Source organism: Triturus cristatus, chromosome 4_2, assembly GCF_964204655.1.
Source record: "Triturus cristatus chromosome 4_2, aTriCri1.1, whole genome shotgun sequence".
Classification (NCBI taxonomy): Eukaryota; Metazoa; Chordata; class Amphibia; order Caudata; family Salamandridae; genus Triturus; species Triturus cristatus.
Window position 1 is genome coordinate 832,984,937 of NC_140586.1, and position 8,171 is coordinate 832,993,107.

At 53.4% G+C, this 8,171-nt stretch overlaps 1 pseudogene; it reads right to left on the bottom strand.

The window, feature by feature from the left end:
• Nucleotides 1–3,793: 3,793 nt before the first annotated feature.
• On the bottom strand, nucleotides 3,794–3,966 carry LOC146835197 (U2 spliceosomal RNA; annotated as a pseudogene).
• Nucleotides 3,967–8,171: the final 4,205 nt, after the last annotated feature.

Below are 8,171 nucleotides of genomic sequence, written 5' to 3' on the forward strand. Positions count from 1 at the left end.
GGACTAGTCAGAGTAGACTATCTTCGCTATGACTTTCTTTAGGCAGTTGTGTATCACCTTCGCGAGAATTTTGTCGTCCACATTGAGGAGAGAGATGGGCCTCCAGTTCTTGAGGTCCTCTCTCTCTCCCTTCTGCTTGCACAAGAGCATTATCATACCCTCACGCAGGGAATGCGGCATTCTGCCCTTGCCCACCATTTCCTCTTAGAGGTCCTGAAAGTCTTGCCTGATCAGGTCCCACAGTTCGACATAAAGCTCCAGTGGGAGATTGTCATTTCCAGGCGTCTTGCCCCTCTTGGAGGTCATGCAGCCAAGTACAACTCTTACAGGGTGAAGGGCGTGTTCAGGCTTTCTCTCTCTTCCGGACCCAGTGTTTTTGAGATGCCCTCCAGGAAGCTATCTGCCTGGGCTCTCTCTGACAACTTCGGTGAGTAAAGCTCGTCGTTCAAAGTCGGTTACAACTTTCAGAGCTTTCTCCTTCTCACTTTGGAGGTTGCCCTCTGAGTCCCGAAGCTCTACCAGCGGTGTGTGGGCTAAGTGAAGTTTCTTAAAGAAGAACGAGTTGCATTTCTCGTCCTTCTAGAGGTTCTCGGTTCTGGTCCGGAAGATGATTTTCCTGGATTCTTCCCTGAAGTGCTCCGTGAGCCCTTTTCAGGTTTCATCCAGTTCGTCATCCACGTCCCATCCCCTGAGCTTGAGTTCATACAGTTGCTGCAGTTTGCTCCGCAGCTTTCTAAACGACCTCTTCTTTTTCCTTGCAGCAGCTCTGCTTACATCCTGGAAGAAGCTCCGGAACCTGTCCTTCACCCATTGCTGGTGGAGTGAAAGAAGTCCCTCATTTCCCTCCACTCTACATACACGGTTCTGAGGTTCGCCACTAACTCCTCGTTTTCCAGCAACGAGCAGTTCAGCTTCCACAATCCTGGGCTGGTGGGGAACTTCCCTGCATGTCCCCCCTCGAAACTGGCTGTTCTGTGGTCAGAGAAGTAGACGGCGACCATGGAGCTTCGCCCAGGCTTTACCGTTGGGGAAGTGAATAGGAAGTTGATCAGTGAATGCACGGATCTGTCCGGCCTACTCCAGGAAACATTCCTGGCATTCGGCCCCATGATTCCAATGACATCCCGGAGAGGTGTCTCACCTATAATCTCCACCAACAGTCTGGACGTCAAATTCATCCCTGCAGAGCCTGACCCAGTGTGTCCATCCAACTCTACTATGCAGTTGAGATCACCATCCATCAGAATAGTCGTGGAGGTCACGAGTTGCATCCTGAGCACTCTGAACCTCTCGAGTCGCTCGTTCTTCTCTCGGGGGGCATAGACAGCCCTCGAGTCGCCCACGACCAGCACTCTGCCATTGACCTGCTTTGTGACCTTTTCCACGGCGAAAACTGCCTCCCCTTGATTCGAATGGCCACTCCAGATGATTTGCAATTGCTTCCTCCAGACCAAATGATGGGACGTGCATCCACTGCCGTTTGAGCTGGCTGTACAACTGGGCGTACAGAGTTCTGCATTCCTGCAGAAAGCAGATATCTAGGTTCTGTGCAGCCAGGACGCGCAACATGCCAACCCACCTAATCTGATCCTTCACGCTCCTGACATTTAGGGGGAACAATGATATAGCCATTGTCTCAGCGCTAGCAGTCAGTGTCCGGTTTCTGAACCTTTCTGTGAGGAGAGTTACTATACCGCAGAGTACTGAAGCATCTGCAGGCCCTCTATCACTGGTGCTGTCTCTTCTGGGTTTTCAATGGAGAGCTCCATGGTGGCTTCTGTGACATCTATCCACACAATGGTGTCCTCCTCGTCCCTCTCTTACTTTTCTGCTCCGGCCTCTGGTGCTTCACTGACCATCTGGTGCAGCCTCTGCAGGTCCTCTCGGACAGCTTCTACGGGGTCGTTCGGGTGTTTCCGTCATCCTGCAGGTCGCTGTCCTCCATTCCAGAGTCCATGGTGGTGTATCCGTCCTCTGTCTTCTTGTGTTCTTGGGCATTGATGGGCTTCTTCTGAGTGTATAAGTCGTCCTTCCTAGGCCTTGTCCTCTTCCTGTTGTTCCAGGGTGGGTCTGGTCTCCCTTCTCCTCCTCGTTGATGTCGGGGTCGGCCTTGATGTCAGTCGGTGGCGGCACGGTTCCTGTCTTCCCTCCTGACCTGGTCTGCCTCCTTTTCTCCTCTTTTTCGTCCTTCTCCTTCTTTCCTTTGTCCCGCAGCATCTGCAATCTGACTTTCTTCCATTCCTCCTCTATCACCTTTTCAGCATTGCTGCTGCTGCTGTTATCTGGTTGGGACTTCTTTCTCTTGTTCTTACCCTTTGCCTTGGCTGGGGCCTTCTCCTCTCCTTGCCCTCCTATCTTGGCTCCTACTTCTGGCTCTGGGTCCAACTCCCTCTGGTGTTCCGTTGGTTGGGCCTCAGGTGCTCCTTCCTCGGGGTCTCCATTGGGGCGCTGGGCTCCCATTGCTTGTTCCTCCTCTATTGGCGGTGTTGGTTCCTCCGCTGTAGTTGGTTCCGCAACGGGGTCTACTTGAGGTTGTGCTGGGCCTCGCCCTTGTGGTGGCGTCACTTTTAGGGCTGGCTTCTTCTGCTCGACCTTCCTTGTTGGCTCCGGTTTCTTGTTCACTTCTTTCCTTGCAGCCTTCAGGATGTCGTTCATCTTGGCGTTGGCGGCAGGATCCACCTTTGGTGTAGGTCTTTGGCTTGTCCGATTTGGGGCACTGGTAGTACATGTGTCGTTGATAATGGTGCCGTACTTCTGGAGAAGTGACACGATGTCTCTATCTAGGATGTGGGGGTTGGTCATCTCAAATGTCATCCTCTTCTCCGTTGTTGCCGGCGCCCATCCTGTAGTCAGGCAAAAGGTGCTGTAGGGTGTCTCCTTCTTCTTCCCCTGGAAGAAATCCCAGTTCTTCCTAAAGAGGCGCTGGGTGATGAAACTAAGGAGAAATATCATGCATGACGCGGATGTCTGGCAGCTCAGCACCTCCGTCACTGGGACTCCTGCTGGCTTGTGGAAGTTGTTCAAGAACAAGCCCCTGTGCAGTCTGGGCTATTCCTTGTCCCTTACCTCCCACCGCATTACCTGGGCGTGCTAGTGGGAGACATTGTACCCATTGAAGGGTTTGGGGCGGTCCCTTGCCAGGTCCCTGCCTTGCCATTCCCCCGCTCCCTGGTTTGGTAGCATTGGGGATTTCAGGTGCAGCTGCCTTAAGCCCTGAGTCCTTCGGGGCACCAGCCTTCCTAGTGCTGGTGCTTGGTTCTGGAGGTGCAGGCTTACTTGCCTCCTTGCCGCCCTCCCCAGGGGGCTTGGGGTTGGGCTTCAGGGCTTCCGGGGTGGGGTTGCCATCTGTGATGGTCACTGGGGCTCCAATGTCCATTTCGTCACCCATTTGTTGGATTTTGGGCTTACCGGTAATTTCTGGGTTACCGCCGGGTTTACCATTGTCACCTGGGGTCCTCCACCTGGGGTGTCTCACAGCAGACCACAATAGTGTGCAGTGCAAGAAACACTGTCCAGTCACACCCTAGAGCTAAGGCAAAGGTTATAGGGGTTACCGCCTAAGCATAAATCCCCTCGCCAGAGGTCTGGGGGCTGCACAGGCCTGTGAAGGGTGTTATGAGGGGTTTTAATCCTCCAGCATTAGTCCACCGAAACACCAGGAAAGAGAGAAATTAGGAAGCACAATGTTTCAGTGCTCTAACGCTGACCACAGTTCCTTTGGGGTCCTTTTTTGTGCTCCTAATGAGCAAAACAGACACCAGAACGCTGGTGCCCTTCCTCCTGCTTAATTAAAAGCTAGTTGTGCGGATTGCGAAATTTACACACACTTGTATACAGCAAATGTATTTGCTTTCAAGTACAAGTCATAGTTACTATAAAATCAATTTTACTTGCACAAACATTGTGCGTTTAAACTAATAAGAACAGATACTACACTTGATCTTAGTCAAAAGACAGAGATGGGGGCGTGACCAAGATGGCGACCTGATCAGATGCGGACTCCGGAGGCTCCTCGCCGCGGGCCTTACCCCTAGCCTTTCCATGAGCAAAGTCCCCAGTTGTGCGCGGACATCAGCGGCAAAGCAATACCTGGGCTTCGGGAGGCCCACTGCTGTATTGAACTCGCAGGACACCCACCCCACTGATCATCAGCACAGGTCTTCCTACAGAGGCGCACCAACCAGCGAAAGGGCAGACAACACCCTGCACGCAGACTCACCACAACCACGCGACGAGGCCCGATCCATCTAGGGGTTGCACGGGGGACCCGCTGACACGTTGTGGAACTACCCCTTCTACCCCACACTTCTGCCCAACAAGCTGCCCAGGATCGAGTCCCCGCACCGCGAGAACCACCGGAGCCACATATTGAAAGTTTCTCCCAAAAGAAGGGCCCCTGCTGTGGTTCCCATATGATCCATCTGTGGCCCCCATCCACTTTACCACTGTATACCCACGCCGGAAGTCCCCAAGATCACTGACATATCAGGGCCGACCTACACTGGCGGCAACAGGCACAAGCACCCAGGGCTGACCAGGCACTTGCCGCGAGAGGTTGAGGTAGGGGTGCCCCCGTGCAGAGACCGCAGGGGGATCTTTGGCTGTACCCCTTCCATCAAGGCTGGAGAGGAGCACCGGCAGCAATCTCACAGACCAAGAGCGAAAGTCAGGGGGCGAGCGTCATGGACCTCACCATGGCCAACATGAGGAAAAAAGGACAGCGCTCCATAAAGGACATGCTAGTGAAAGGCTCCGCCACTGGGGATAAAGGGGGCTTTACCCCTCCAGCCTCAAGGCCACCAACTGGACAGGACGACGGGGAAGTTCCCATCACCCGGGAATTCCTGGAAACACTCTTCAACACTCTCCGCGAGGATTTTCAGACACTTAAACAGGAAGTAGCAGGGGAGGTTAGAGAAATAAGCCGAGACGAGGACGAACTACGAGAACGTGTGGCTGCCTTGGAGAATGGCGAACTCTCCAAAAATGAAGAAGTATAACACCTGCAACAGGAAGTCCTCCGCCTCAAAGATCAACAAATGGACCTACAAGCGCACGCCGAGGACCTTGAAAACAGATCACGACGCAATAACATCCGCGTCCGAGGGGTCCCACTGAAAGAGGAAGGGGCAGACGTTGCCGGATATCTTCAAGGCCTTTTGAGGGAGATCCTGGGCGTCGGCCCAGAATTCGAGGTCCGCATTGCCCGAGCCCACAGGATGGGACTGGGGAGAAGAGCACCTGCCCCCCCTCCCCGCTGGACATTCTGGCGTTCCTACCGGACTTTCCCCTGAAGGAGTGCATACTACGGGAAGCTCGACTAAAACAACCCCTTAAATATCAAGGACATGCCATAGCTCTCTTCCAGGACTTAGCCTCCATCACCTTGCAGAAACAGAAGGCGTTCAGAGAAGCAACCACCTTTTTGAAGAACAACGGAGTGTCGTACTCCTGGGGCCATCCCTTTCGCTTGATTTTCAAATGGAATGGCAATCTGCATCACCTACGCTCCCTCCAAGAGACATGTGACCTCTTACGCCTTACACAGCATAGTCCTGAGTCTTCCTCTGGACCCTCACAACGATCGCTGGGAGGAGGATGGCAGAGTGCGGGCCGAAGACGCTCGCCCACAGTAGCCACAAAGCCGGACTGGGACACCAGCGCACACGAAAGGGCGTCGGCCCTTGCAGCAGTATCGCAGGACACCTCTGCGCCAGAGACTCTCTAATTTGCTTATGGGGACTTTAATACGCACCACAACATAGCTGGCTGGGGGGCGGTGGGCGGGGGGCCCGGGTAGTCTCGGATACACAGGTACCCTGCTTTTTCCTTACCATATGCCCGCAGCCTTGGCAGAAGGGCATTGGACATTGATGGACAGTTGGGAATATTTTGTTGGGGTTAGGGCAGGGAGAGGGGAGGGGTGGGGGTTGGTTGTGGCTTTGAGGGAGGGAGGGGGGTGGAAACGGTGTGCTGCCAAAGAGGGGACATAGCGAGAGGGCAGGTCTACGGAGGGAGGCTGGCAAGACTTAGAGACCCCGGAGGGAAATTCGGAGCCAAAGCTACCTGCCGCCAAGATGACCTATACCCCTGAAGATCCCACACCGACTCCTACTGTCCAGGTCATCACCCTTAATGTGAAGGTGTTAAACAATCCCATCAAGAGGCATGCGATCTTATCTTACTTAGAGAACTCTGGGGCCTCGATATGCCTCTCACAGGAAACACATTTGCTGTCCAAAGATTGGCATAGAATGAAATCCCCGACATTCCCCCACCAATTCTACTCCTCTACTACAGATAAGAAAGGGGGGGTGGCCATACTATTAGCATGACATATTCATGGCAAAATAGGTGACAAAGTAGCAGAGATAAAGGGTCGGCTCCTGGCATACAGGCTATGGCTGGGTGACACCCCCGTCACAATAGGGTCCCTCTACGCCCCCAACTCTGGTCAGGAGGCCTTTCTTAAAGACGCCCTGTCAGAAGTCCTTAGCCAACAAGATAGGCAGATTTTAATAGGCAGCGACCTTAACCTGCTCATGGATCCGGAGAAAGACAGGTCAGGCCGCTGCTATGGTCCCACTGGGGCAATGTCGAGGGCAGGGGGAGAATGGCTACCGAGGCTCACCCTCAGAGCACACAGTATTCCTTCTATTCACATGCGCACCACACTTACGCCCGACTCGACCATTTTATCGGGTCATCTGAAAATAACACTCTGGTCCACACAATAGACATCAACCCAGCCGCCTTATCTGATCATGACGCTGTGACAGTGACTATTGATACATACCCACTACGTAGACCAAAAGGGAGATGGCGACTTCGGGAGTCCTTACTACAACGGACGGACGTATCCCAACAGATACATAAATGTATCACTGACTATCTCACGACCAACGACAACACTGACAGACCTCTGACGGCGGTGTGGGGAGCCCTTAAAGCGGTGGTGAGGAGAGAATTGATAGCTATCTCCGCTGCCGAAAACAGAGCTCGTAAGGAGAAACGAGAATAGTTAACGACCAAAGTTGTGGAATTGGAGAGAGTGCACAGCCGAACTGGGGCCCTAGAATGTGGAGGCAACTGAAAGTGGCCAGGGCGCAGCTAGCAAGCCTTGACTTGGACAGAGCGGAATATGCCGCCCTTCGGCTCAAACATTCGTACTACATAGGAGGGGACAAAACAGGGCGGCTCCTAGCTAGTAAGCTCAGGGCACAAGCTCAACGCTCCAAAATCGCAGCCCTCCACACCACAGAAGGAGAGAAGGTCGAAAGCGACAAGCGGATAGCAGAGGTCCGATGAGACTTCTACGCTTCGCTATATAGTAAAGACTCGCAAATCGACAGCGCTGGGGAGGCCTATCTCAGCCAGGCGGCGACGACAGCTATCAACACGGCGGGTGCCGCAGCTCTAGACGCGCCTATCAGAGTAGAGGAAGTAATCAGTTTGATTTCCCACCTCAAACTTCTGAAATCGCTGGGGCCAGACAGCTTTTCAGCCGGTTTTTATACAAACCTTTTGCCCACTGCTAGCTCCAATCTTAACTCACCTTTTTAACTCCTTTCAAGGCCCTGGCTCCATCCCCGTGGATATGCTGGAGGCAGACATAATTGTCATACCCAAACCCCGGAAAGATGCCACTCAATGCGCTGCATATCGGCCAATTTCCTTACTCAATTTGGATCTGAAACTCCTTGCGGGCGTCCTCGCAGCTAGAATAGGCCCCCGCATACCTGGTATTATTGAACCAGATCAGTCGGGTTTCATACCCAACAGGCAAAGCAGCGACAACACCAAACGCCTGATGCATTTAATAGACAAAGCCCACTACATGGCGATGGATGCCCTACTGCTCTCAGTCGATGCTGAAAAAGCATTCGATAGAGTAGATTGGGGGTTTCTGGACAAAACGTTAGCACACTTTGGCATAGGGGACTGCTTCCGGGCCTGGGTCGCAAGTTGCTATGATCAACCTAGGGCGACGATACGCGTTAACGGAATCAGCTCAAGGCCGTTCGACATCCGACGGGGCACGCGACAGGGGTGCCCTCTATCACCCCTCCTCTTTGCGCTCTACATTGATCCCCTCACGCAGAGGATACGGGACAACCCCGATATATCGGGTATCCCTTTTGGTGGGGAACAACACACCATTAGCTTATACG